Raw genomic sequence first — 12,559 nt, 5'->3', positions numbered from 1 at the left:
ATCTCCCATGAGATAAATATCCTTGTTTTCGTGTGATACTGCTTCAAGACAGGATTCCAATTTATCGAAAAATATGTTAGCGATGTTATTTGGTGGTCTATAGACTACACCGACTAATTTGTTTTTATTGTTATCATCAATAATTTCTATGAATAAAGATTCTATACCTTCAAGTTGAATGTCATGTCTTATTTTGAAATGTAAATCATTATGAATGTAAAAAGCGACACCCCCTCCCATTCCACGTTTACGATCACTATGTTTGAATATAATAGTTTGAATATAATAGTTTACAAATATAATAGATGAAAATATTTTACATTTCCATAATCCTATCTATACCATACACTCTAAAAAAATATTGGGTAAAAATGCTCCATGAGGGTAATTATGTGTCCAACCAACATTGGGCATTTCTTTTGGGCATTTTTATTTATCCGGTTTGATGAAAATTTTGCCCATTCTAAAATAATTGCTGCTTATTCTTTAACCTTACTGGACAATATGCTAACAGCATTTGGGCAAAATACTGCCCCAAATTGGTTGGACACATAATTACCCTCGTGCTGGTTAAATTATCAACAACATTCGCGACATTGCGTTTACGCCATCACGGTTTTATAATACCATACAAATTGAAATCGTAACATATTGAGCTTAATTGGATTTAGAAGGATGTTATTCAAATCGATTCATTTGTAAGTTCCATCTGCAAAGCCTGTATAAACATGATAAAAGAGAATATCGGTAGATGGATGGATGCACAAATTTGAGCTTGCGTTTCAGTCACACTTTCGATCCCCACTCTCCGCCGAACGATACTGCGTAATTCGACATAACGCTATCGTTTGCTTATCCTGGGGCTTGCATCATCAGTGTGACTGCCACAGGACCTTCACATCGATGAAGCTAATACCGTGACAATAATGTTTGAATAAACGCACAACATGAATGATAATTTTCCATGCCTGGTTTAGATTAACGATACAAGGTCACACTCAGTCATTATAGTACTATCTATCATTATGATTATAAAAACCGGTTCCCTTTGTGTATATAGACATGATAGAAGAATAGTTGATCACTGATCTATCATGATTTGCTCGTTATAAGATATGTTATGACATCAACTAAATAGCCTATGGTGTTAGCCTTTATATTGATTTGGTAATTTGCATGCTTTGCTGGTATAATACCAAACAATTATGAATACCAAACATGGATAAACTGCTCTGCGCAAGCGCAGAACAGTTTCACTTTTTTTTTTATAATGATTTTGCCAAATTAACGCGTCATATAAGATTTGAAGTTGAAAGCTACATTTCATATAGCTCTTACTTCAAAAGCCAGTCATAACAAATGACTCTAACATATTTTTTCTTACGCGATCCGTGCAACATATCAGTCGCTGTAATGATTACGACATAATATTTCGGCGTCAATAATGTTGGTGTCCATTTGAGAATAAAGATCGACTAGAAATTATGGTAAATATGTAGGAAACAGAATGGTTTGTTTAAAGATCCACCCCAGAAAATTTAGATTTGAATCAAATAAGAATAACACTGAAAATTCCATCAAAATCGGATGTAAAATAAGAAAGTAATGACATTTCCAAAGTTTCGCTTATTTTTCACAAAACGGTTACAATTATGCACATATCAGTAACATGCAAATGAGAGAGTTCATGATGTCCGTCACTCACGATTTCGTTTGTTTTTATTTTTTGAATTACACAATATTTCCATTTTTACAGATTTGGCAATAAGGACCAAATTAACTGAACCATAAAATGTTTTAAAACTTGTTATAACACTGAAAATGTTTCACCTTTCACTGAGGAGAAAATTAGAATATTTCACATTTTATTTTCATATAATAAAATACAAAAGAAATAGTGAGTGAGTGACCTCATCACTCCCCTCATTTTCATACCGACCAGGATGTGCATATAACTGTTTTGTGAAATTAAGCAAAACTTTTACATACCATAACTTTTTTGTTGTACATCCGATTTTGATGAAAATTCCAGTGTTATGCTTGTTAGATTTTTTTTCTTCTCTTTTTCTTCAAATCAACTTCTTGTCGGGGTGGACTTTTCCTTAAAGTGACAGAGGAAAGTTCGCAAACAGTATGACAAAGAAAGAACGAGAGATGGAGGAACTGTACCCCTGGCCATGGCGTTGGAATTATGTGTTTTAATTCAGCGTGATCAGTCAGTGGCGTAATGAACCAAAAAAATTGAGGGGGCTAGATATGGCGTATCGCAGAAAATTAATAAGAGGTTGCGAACGAGCGAAGCAAGCGAGTAAAAATTTCGACATTCTTATTACGAAAATCCAAGTTAGTGATAGATTTTGACAAAATATTCGGAAAATAATATCATGTTTCACTCTAATCTCTTTCCTTTTCTCTTTTTTTGTCTTGGTCGTGAAAATTTGTACGCCCATGTGATCAGGACAACGGAGGATTTTACTCAATAACAACAGTAATGAATGGGAAGTGTGCTTTATATTCAATAAAGTATCCATTTACTTTTTGTTAACCCTGAAATTATAAGAATACGAAATCTGAGGGGTCTTGTAAACACTGATGATTCATGTAGCCGTGGGGTGCCCTATGAGACATGAAAGAAAATAATGATATAATTAATGATCATCGATGCATTCAATGTTCCACGGTTTCTCTATATCACATCCACCCCTCCCCCTCAACCTCCCCCCCCCTCAACCTCCCCCCTCTCTCTCTCTCTTGCACTTATTTTCATTAGGGGTACCTTGCAATGTCAGTCATAACTTAGACAATTTTCCTTGACCTATATATTTTCTTATTCACCCCTATAACTCCCTCTCTTACATGTCTTATCATTTAAGGCATTGCAATATTGTCTTTCAACCGAAGTGAAATAAATTTGTTATTTTATATTGATATGATTTGACAAAGTGGAAGGACTATTGTAGCTATTATTATTATCGTCATTTTTAAATGTTTATATACATCTTTATTCAGTTAAACAGTCAGACTTCTACCTCTCTACCTTGTTTATACTAGTAATGAACTAAATCAAGATTGAATACTAGTATCCCCCTTCTATCCCCTTCTTTCTCTGCCCCCCCTTCCATCTCCCCCCCCCCCCCCCTCTTTCTCACCCTCTCATCTTCTCAACATTCTCATTTTGATTAAAAAAACAAAACAAATCACCATAGTCGTTCTGAAGACACAACCTCATAATGGATGATAAACTATCCGGCGTTTAACATAAATTCCACTACCATGACTACTTCGCACAACTTTGGTGACAACTGAATATTGGATTTACCTTTCAATTCCATAAAAAATGAAATGAATTTCATCTCACAACGCACACAAACAAACCAGACGCCAAATTCAGGTGATATTGTTTCATAGAATATTTTATTCTCTCTCTTCGAAAATAACGTCAATTATAACGGAAGACAAACAGATATGTACACAGTCAATAAGTATATCATCGATAATAAAAATATATTTACACGCATATTAATGTTTAAAGGAAATGGATGTTTACGTAAAGGCACATAATCTACTGGTATCATAAAACCATTATATTTTCACGACATAATGTGGTGCGATAAGGTGGCAGTTGAAAATACCGAGTAAAAGAAAGAACTGGTGTTCCCGGACATAATAGAAAGATAAATATAAATATAATTCATGATTTCGTGCATAAACCATCGTTAAATGAGATATTAATATAGATGTATAATCTAAAGTTGGGATTTGAAAATGGAAAATTTTTCAAATAATCTGCTGCTGTTTATGCACATTTATTTCATGTCCAACGTATCATGCAGATAGTACACATAAGGCATATCTATACACGAAAGCACCTGGAAATTGTTTTTTTAATGTGAAAGGTATAAGGCACTGTTTTTATTTTAACTTCTTTGCGTGATAACGAGATTTCTTACAAAAAATCTTTTATATGTTTATATGAGATGATTGTGTATGATTGTAACGAGTAGACATATCGTTAATCACGCTTCCGTTTGCACAACAAAAGAAAAAAAAGAACCCTGACTATCAAAGCCATTAGTCATCATGTCTTTACAAATAATCAAATAAGAAAAGACTATCAAAGAATATTCTAAATCTATCTGTACATGATGATATAATCTGTGGTGTAAGCTGCATGATGAGATAATTTGATTTGAAAGAAGTTCGTATGAATATAGACATGTTTACATGGACTATAATAAGCAACTTTGAAGAGTGATACTCCGTTCACATCCGTCCTCTGTTATTATAGCTATACCGAACAGACTCCAAGGTGTAAGATACAAGATATAACATTTCATAATTGCTGGAAAACGCTATCAAATTAGTCTTGAATCTTGACCCTTGAAGAAGTACTCCCCAAAAAGCGTATACAGCTGTCCTGGAGAGGGTTGTCCTGTGTCAGACAGACCTTTCGCATAGTGCACAATGTTGAGTCTGAATGTACCCTGGCTACTTCTACCAAATTTTGAAACAGACAGTGAGTTTGCAATCTAGTCTTCACTCGAGGCATGGTATAATTTGTTGGAGTGTCAAATTCGAGTCTGTACTTGCACAGACTACTATCAAATGTGGATTATTGTAAGAATTATTGTTTGGCGCAAATCGCGTCGTCTGTCATTTCTTTTATTGTTTTATTGAGTACAGTATGAAGCAAAGCGCCGACCCACTAGGAAACGTACACTCTCAAGGTAGTCTGCATGCACAGACCTTTGGATTTTATTAATTTGCATAGTACATAAAGAAGAGTCTGAAGTAGTGAGACTAAATTTATTATGTGCTGTGGCTGTCTCTACCAAATCTTATTTCACGCAGACGGAGAGTTTGGAATCTAGTCTTTCACCAAAGACATTCTATAATTGGTTGGAGAGTCAAATTGAGTCTGTGCTTGCAGACCCTCGAGGTGTCACCCGGAGATCGATGAAACAGTCCATAAAGAACATGCACTCAATATTGTCAATCAATCTATGAAATTAATGAAACTACGAAAGCAGAAGAAATATCATTGTCAGAGTAATTGTACACATATAATCAATAATAAAATTTTCATCAAAAAAGGAAAACAAAAGAGTTGAATAAAAAAATAATCTATGCACACAGAAAGATACAGGCATATTAATATTTCCAGTGTCAACTGGAGACACACACTTGTCTGTATCATTGATAATGCTTATGCTTGTCTTGTACTTGTAACCATCCAAAACAACCTTTTCATTCACTTTTTTTAAAAATAGCGGGGTAATTGAATACGACCTACTCGTGTTGACATCAAATAGATTTAAGACCCTCTCGGCTTCTCGATATCACGAGGAAAAAATATGAAATGAATTATTGTCATCAGTTTGTAAGATCAAACCGTGTAGGCGTATTCCCAACAGACCAAAGATCTACCTCTTATCATTAAATCCGCAAATATATGACCTTTTCTGCGCTCGTGTGACCTTCACTCCAAAAAAACTCGAGATACCATAAGAAATTTCACATTTTTACCTTATGCAGATATTGACATTTCGTTGGGTATGTTTTTCACGGCGCTAAGACAACTGCTAATATACAAGCAATTAAACAGTTTTGAGCAAATTCCATAGGTCACTCTGTGACGTCAATATCTGCTGGTTTTAATACATTGAAAAGGAATATAAATGAAGTTAATATGATAGCAAAAATATGTCAAACTCTATTTTATCGCAGCATTACCCCAATTGCAGAAGTTGATCTGTGTGTATTTGTTGTCATAAAAATCTTCATATAATTATTTCCATGGTATATTTCTATATCTATCTTTATATCTAAAATTCTTTTGTAAAGGCACAGGCAGGAATGAAATGTGAAAAGTAATAAATACAACGATATAAATTTACAAAAATATTTTCAAGAATATCTACAGATTCGTATGAAGGGATATTTTTAGCATCTCCATCTCACGTCCCCGCATACACAGGTACATGTATTAATTCCTTTATAAGAAGGATAGTTATTTTTTCCGAGCGTTCGTAAAAGAAATAACAGTATCAGAAGAATGTTTTCTTCGATTTGATTTTTTAAGTCATCAGTTCTGAACGTAAACAAAATGTTTATTTTATGATGAAAACACAGAAAAGCATTTGAAATTTTGCTTCATAATTCTGAGCTCTGACTTTCTTTCAATTTCTTTTAAATAATGATGTCTTAAAATACACTTTAAAACCAAGTCGCTCGTAACATTCCGTGAACCCGCGGAGAAAGGGTGCCACGACCCCCAACCCTGTCTAAATAAGCACGTCGACGTAAACGATTCCAGCATTCATTAATGTAATATTCCATTTATAATGTAAAAAACGCCAGCAGGTGAGGTGGGATCTTTAGAGGGGTAATGGTGTGCCCCCCTCCAGACCCGGCACACCTGTCCTCAAGCACCCCGGTTTGCCTGAAGCAATTTCCTCATAGGTATGTTCACTCTAACCTAGTACGATAATTGGCGAAGTATGACTGTATCAGCTGCGCGCAGGCTCAGAGAGTCGGTGGAAGTTGCCGTTATGACGTCGACTGCAATTATGCTTCACTATCCGCAAAACTACATCTATATTTTTGTAATGAAGTTATGTTATTGCAGGGGGTATACTTGAGATATGGTATCTAAATAGCAAGATGTTGTAGGTACGCTTGTCTTTAAGCGCCAAAAGGGCGAAAGTGTACAACGTCCTTTGTTGGGTTGTAGAATTTCGTATAGCCCCTTAGAACAGTTAATAAATCAAAACCATTTGATTAATTATATTTTCGATTTACTTGTATGAAATGACCTTCACGGTAATTACGCTCGATTCGGGAAGGAAACGGTCGGAAAAAAGCACTGAAACTGCGAAGGGTGAAAGAGAGAGACTTTTATATGAGGGTGAGCAAGGGAAAGGAAAGAGCGAGAACGATTAGGAAAAAAAAAAGAATGAAAGTAAATAGAAGACACGACGGAAGATGAGAGAAGAGAAGATACATGGAGAGAAGAAACGGGATGAGAAATTACAAGCGAAGATGAGCCAGAATAGAAAAAAGGGGGGAGAAGAACAAAAAAAGAGAGAGAAGGAAGACAAGGGAGAAAAAAGAGATGGTGAAAGAGCAGAAGAGGCTCTAGGTTGAAGAAATTGGTAAATTGATGTAGAAAGAACTTGAAGGAAGTTTCTATTTGTGTAATATATAGACACATGAAATATACAGAAAGTACACATGAAAATATTAATTTACTATCTATTTCTACATGTTGCCAATCTTGAGACAGATTTGGTCAAGGTTTAGTTGGTGTTCGTTTTCCTCCACTGTTGGTATATACGACAAGCAGTCTTTACCAATTGTCACTAACACGTACTGACGTAGGCCTATACATTGCCAGTCCTACTACTAACCAGCACCCCCTGGCTCCTTATTCAGTATTGTGGATGCTGTAGGCCTAGGATTGGCTTCGTCAGTACACCGTTTTCTATGTCCAGTGGAATTCAAATCAGCGTAAAAGTTCGAAACATTTACTTTCTTACACATTACTCTGACGTCGGCGACGTTGTTTGCAACATCCCTTCACTAATATAGTTCCGAATTTCATTTCACACGGGAAGAAGCATGGCAACGTCGCATCGTTGACGCTGCGTTGTCGTCGCTGTTGCACCGTATACTCGAATGGCAGCGAGTGTCCAATACGAATCAACAACGTTCCTCTGACGTCCCAGCACTTAAAACAGCTAAACCAGCACGAGTCCGATGCGTCGACGTCGCGACGTTACATGTGCGGCGTGATAGCCGCTTGAGACGCGTCATTTCGCTGGTGATTCATCTTGTCCTGGTGCCGCTTCATGTGTAGTGATAGGTGATCTGATCGTGAGAAGCAGCGCTCGCAGACTTTACATTTGAACGGCTTGGCCCCGGTGTGCTTGCGATAGTGTCTCGTCAGCTCATCTGATCTGGCAAAACGCCACTGACACGCATTCCACGTACACCTACAGATAAAGAACAGTACAAAATAACGAAAAAATAGTATATTGTTTACGATGAAATTTATTTGCATTATCCATTTTTAATGAATAATATGACGAAGTAAAATTATTTCAATAGGTCAAATAATTCAAACTCATTATTATTTACACCGGGTGTCCAATAAAAAGCCGAGAGGGTGGATTTTAAATCTTAGTCCCAATTCGTGTTAAGGTGTCTTTTGACAAATAGAATGGTACCAAGATCATTAAATTTGGTAAAGTATCAATTCACTATATCTCGCCTTTTGGTGCCACCATAATAACTTTGATTTTTATGTAAATGTCATCTTAAAAATTACATATAAGTAGTTTCCCTTCGTTCAATATATATCTATATATATATATATATATATATATCTATATTTCTATAAGTATATATCTATCAATATATATATATATATATATATCTATCTATCTATCTATCTATCTATCTATCTATCTATCTATCTATCTATCTATCTATCTATCTATCTATCTATCTATCTATCTATCTATCTATCTATCTATCTATCTATCTATCTATCTATCTATATATATATATATATATATATATATATATATATATATATATATATATATATATATATATATATAATATATATATATATATATATACTGTATATATATATATATAAATATATATATATTTACCGAGTAAAAAGATATTGATCGGAGATTCAGCAACCATATCTTTATAAATTGACAGAATATTTTTTACCCAATTAAGTCATCTACCAAGCTTATTTAGACTGTAAATCTGTTAGATAAGGGACATGCTCTGAATACATAGTCATTTTGGGTTATGAAATCATATACCATTCGTCACAGTTCATTTATGATAACCATGATTCACCAGAACTAAAATTTACCTCTGTCATTTAACATCCATGATCTTATCATTGTTCATTTGAAATTAATGTTCATTGTCGGTTAACACGGTAAATGACACCTTATAGAAAATGAGGATTTAGCGCGGCATCGCACGGGTGCTCTCAATTTCTGTTCCATTAATGTTCAATAAAAAGTGCGGAGCAACCTTGAACTACACCAACAATGCAATATTTTCGAGCTACTCAAGCATGAAATATTGTTCCACAATTTGTGATCCGTTCAAATTGAATGGCGATTTTATGCACGCCTCGAGTCATTTTAACGGATTTTGAAAGATTTTTTTTTTCTTTCTATCTTTCGGTGGATTCGACAAAAACAAAACAAAAATAACATTTGGGAAAGTGAAGCCGACAGTAAGTAAAGGTGGTTGATTGTCAAACATTATATTTATTCCAATTACAGTAAAGAAGTGCCTATTAGGAACAATCTAGGTCCACCCCCTTCATGCCCTTAGGTTGTTTTGTTGGAGTCTTTTTTTTGTTGTTAATCTGCATTATGCCGTTTCGAAATACGTTATATGTTTTGTATTTGATTAATTTGTGTGAAATGAATTAAATCAAATGAAAATGAATGGATTATTTTATTCGTTATTTTGGTTCTCAACTTAGGAAGTATTGAGTGATGGGTATGCCATTAAAACTTGGCTTAAACACTATAAATATGTGTTTTGTCAGGGGAGATAAAGTGAATGATATCAATATGAAGGGGGAAGGGAGAGAATAAAGAGAAACGGGAGAGAGTCAACATGTTGAGAGAAAGGGAGAATATCGAGGATGGAGGGCTAGAGAGAAAGAGAAATGGAGAGAGACTAGGGGAGATAGAGAGACGGGGTAGAGAGAAGAGAGAGATAGGGGAGAAGAGATGGGGAAAGAGCAGGGTATGATGTAGTCTGCGGGAGATTTTGGAGTCTTTTCTTCACTCGAGACAGGTTTTGGTCCAACTGTCAAATCTGAGTCCGTGCTTGCAGATTTTGAATGTTACAATATTCAACAAATGAATTACAAAAAGCACATGGAGGAAACTTAGTTGTTTGCATATCTGGACAGAAAAAACGATGGTATTGAACTTACAGACCCCGCGTGCAGTATTATTTGCTTAATGCCTCATCTTACAATAATTTCATAACTACGAGGTTGCGTCTAATGAAGCAGACGAAATAACTAAAGACAAGCCAGAAGTTGACATTCTCTGGACTTGTGACATTTTGTTGGAGTCATGGTCAGAATAACAAACTTTGAAACGTTTGGTGGGGGCGATTATCCACAAGAATTGATAAATGTGCAAAGTAAATATTTTCCATGTCAGTGCCATTGTGTATGCTGTTTTGTGGATATTCGATAATAAAAAAAAACCAACGATAACCAACAATTCACAGTACAATGAAATACATTTTGCTTTTTAGCATGACAATAATTCATATTCCAATAGTGTGGAAATTCCCTTTGTGAAATATACCCCATGCAGTACTAATGACATCAGACACAAATAAAAATATATACCCGTGGTGTTCGTATACACGGAATGTGATTTATAAATGCATTAGAATAATTCATAATGCAGAAACGAAATGTTACCAATTCATTAAACTTAAATGTATTCATTGTCAGTACAAATGATATCGAGCTACTTCTAGCTAGCACGAATGTTGCATATACTCTGTTATAAAGGCTTGTTCCAGCAGCATAGCCTCGAGAATAACTGTAAGCTTACATTGTGTAACATAACAGAAAAAGTGAATATGGTGTGTGAAACCGAACAAATTTACCGCTATATTTTAATCTTTTTTTAATATTCCCATTCTGTTAACTTGCAGAAAACGTCATGTTATAACAATTTACAGAATGATTCTGTATTTTTTTCTGCAAAATTATTGGTTCGTTTTAACAGCGTACACGTTTGTGATAATGGAATGATTAGATGGTATTCGAGTATAATTCATATTACTTCACCTGACCCCTTTACCCTCTCCCCCTTTTTTCTTAACATTTCAAATAATTATGTGACATCATTATTATAGACCCATGAATTTTTCTCTACAATGGTTTTCATGTAGCTGCCTTCCTCTGGCTGCTATTCTCTCAAGCATTTTGCTTATGATAGCTAGCCACTGCATTTTATTTTATATATTATTGCTTACATGTATATCTATGTAAATTATTCTTCTATTATGTAATCGTCGCAATTTGTAATTATTTCATTTATTTTTGTATTTCTTTATACTCATTATGATTACTGTGTTTCATATATTGAATTTTCAATAAATGCAGAAACACCTGCACAAAAAAAAAAAAATTACTGACCCTAGTTACCAAAGCTTTATAGGGGGGGGGGGTTCAGTTGGAGGAAATCTCTTTCTGAAAGCACCCTGTTGTAAGTAACTAAACAAAAGGAGATTTTTAAACTCGCACTCTGGTGAAGCTGAACAAAATTAGTTCATCTTTTCATCATCTGACGCAACTGAAGATTGTGCACAAAATGAATGAGCAATTACTCTGGTCTACCGAATTTCAATAACCTTTTTTCTCCTCCTTTTATTTCAAAACAGGAAGGCGATGTTTTTAGAGCATTACAATAAATAAATATCACTCAATTTGCATGGATTATTCTGACCCAGAAACCGATTGTGAACTTGAAATAGGTCCTTTTGTTTGAGCTGATCAATCTCTAATCTCTTGTTTTGGCTGCTCCAGTGACTGCGCATGAGCAAACCAAACTAACTAATTTAAGTCAATATTGTGGAGGTGAGTAAAATATCAGATGTCATTCACGTGTTATCTAATCGAAAGTTTACCTTTAAAAAAATATTTCCTTCAGTTTTTTTTTTCTTTAACCCCCGGAGCACTGGACATTATTTAAATATATCACTATTGTAGTAGATAAATGTGTAGGCGCAGTGCTAGAGCGACTGCTTCACTGTGGTTTCCCAAGCATTGAGAGGAAAATAGAGGAGAAAATAATTGAAAACGGGTGAAGAGAAATGGAAGAAGGCGGCGGAAGAGTTTTTAAGAGAGATGTTTACATTATAAGTTCACACATGCCTCGACTAATTAATAATATCATTATCAATACGATGACAGGTAGTCTTTTGTTTACCTAAAATGAATAACATTCATGAAGCCGTGTTATGAAAAGAGTTTTTACAACATTATTATGATATAATGTGGGGCCAATTTCTGCTTCGATTGATCTATTCGCATTGAGATAAAAGGGCTGTCTGCCGCTTACAACCCCATTAATCATAACAAAATTAGAGCAATCGCGGAATTTCCTCAACCGAAAAGTTGATGTTCGTGTCGTGATAATAAAATATGAGGATGAAAAATCATAGGATGTGGAAGGGGTACAAGGGGGAAGGGTGGGTGTCCCATGATGATAGACCTTATATTTTAATATGCACCATCTCTAAACTCACCTGTAAGGTTTCTCTCCAGTATGGATCCGTTGATGGGCTTTAAGATGCGAGCTCTTCGTGTAGACTTTGGTGCAACCTGCATAGAATAGAATACGAATGTTCAACATCTTTAATGTCGTGTTACACAATAGAAAGGCAGCTGAAAATGAAATCAGTCATGATCGGATTTACCTGGCGTGAAGACCATTCCAGTGGCCATGTGCCATGATATCAGCGAAGCGAGACA

At 35.1% G+C, this 12,559-nt stretch overlaps 1 long non-coding RNA gene across 1 annotated transcript; it reads right to left on the bottom strand.

Annotated features, from left to right (window-relative positions):
* Window positions 1-3,397: 3,397 nt before the first annotated feature.
* On the bottom strand, window positions 3,398-12,431 carry LOC129261826 (uncharacterized). Its single transcript, XR_008584621.2, has 2 exons — window positions 12,334-12,431; window positions 3,398-7,994 (listed from the first exon to the last, which is right to left on the bottom strand). It is a non-coding gene; the product is annotated as an uncharacterized LOC129261826 (long non-coding RNA).
* Between the last annotated feature and the right edge of the window lie 128 nt (window positions 12,432-12,559).

This window comes from Lytechinus pictus, chromosome 5 (assembly GCF_037042905.1).
Source record: "Lytechinus pictus isolate F3 Inbred chromosome 5, Lp3.0, whole genome shotgun sequence".
Taxonomy (NCBI): domain Eukaryota; kingdom Metazoa; phylum Echinodermata; class Echinoidea; order Temnopleuroida; family Toxopneustidae; genus Lytechinus; species Lytechinus pictus.
The sequence above is the reverse complement of the archived record's forward strand: the minus strand, read 5'-3'. Positions and strand labels throughout refer to the sequence as shown.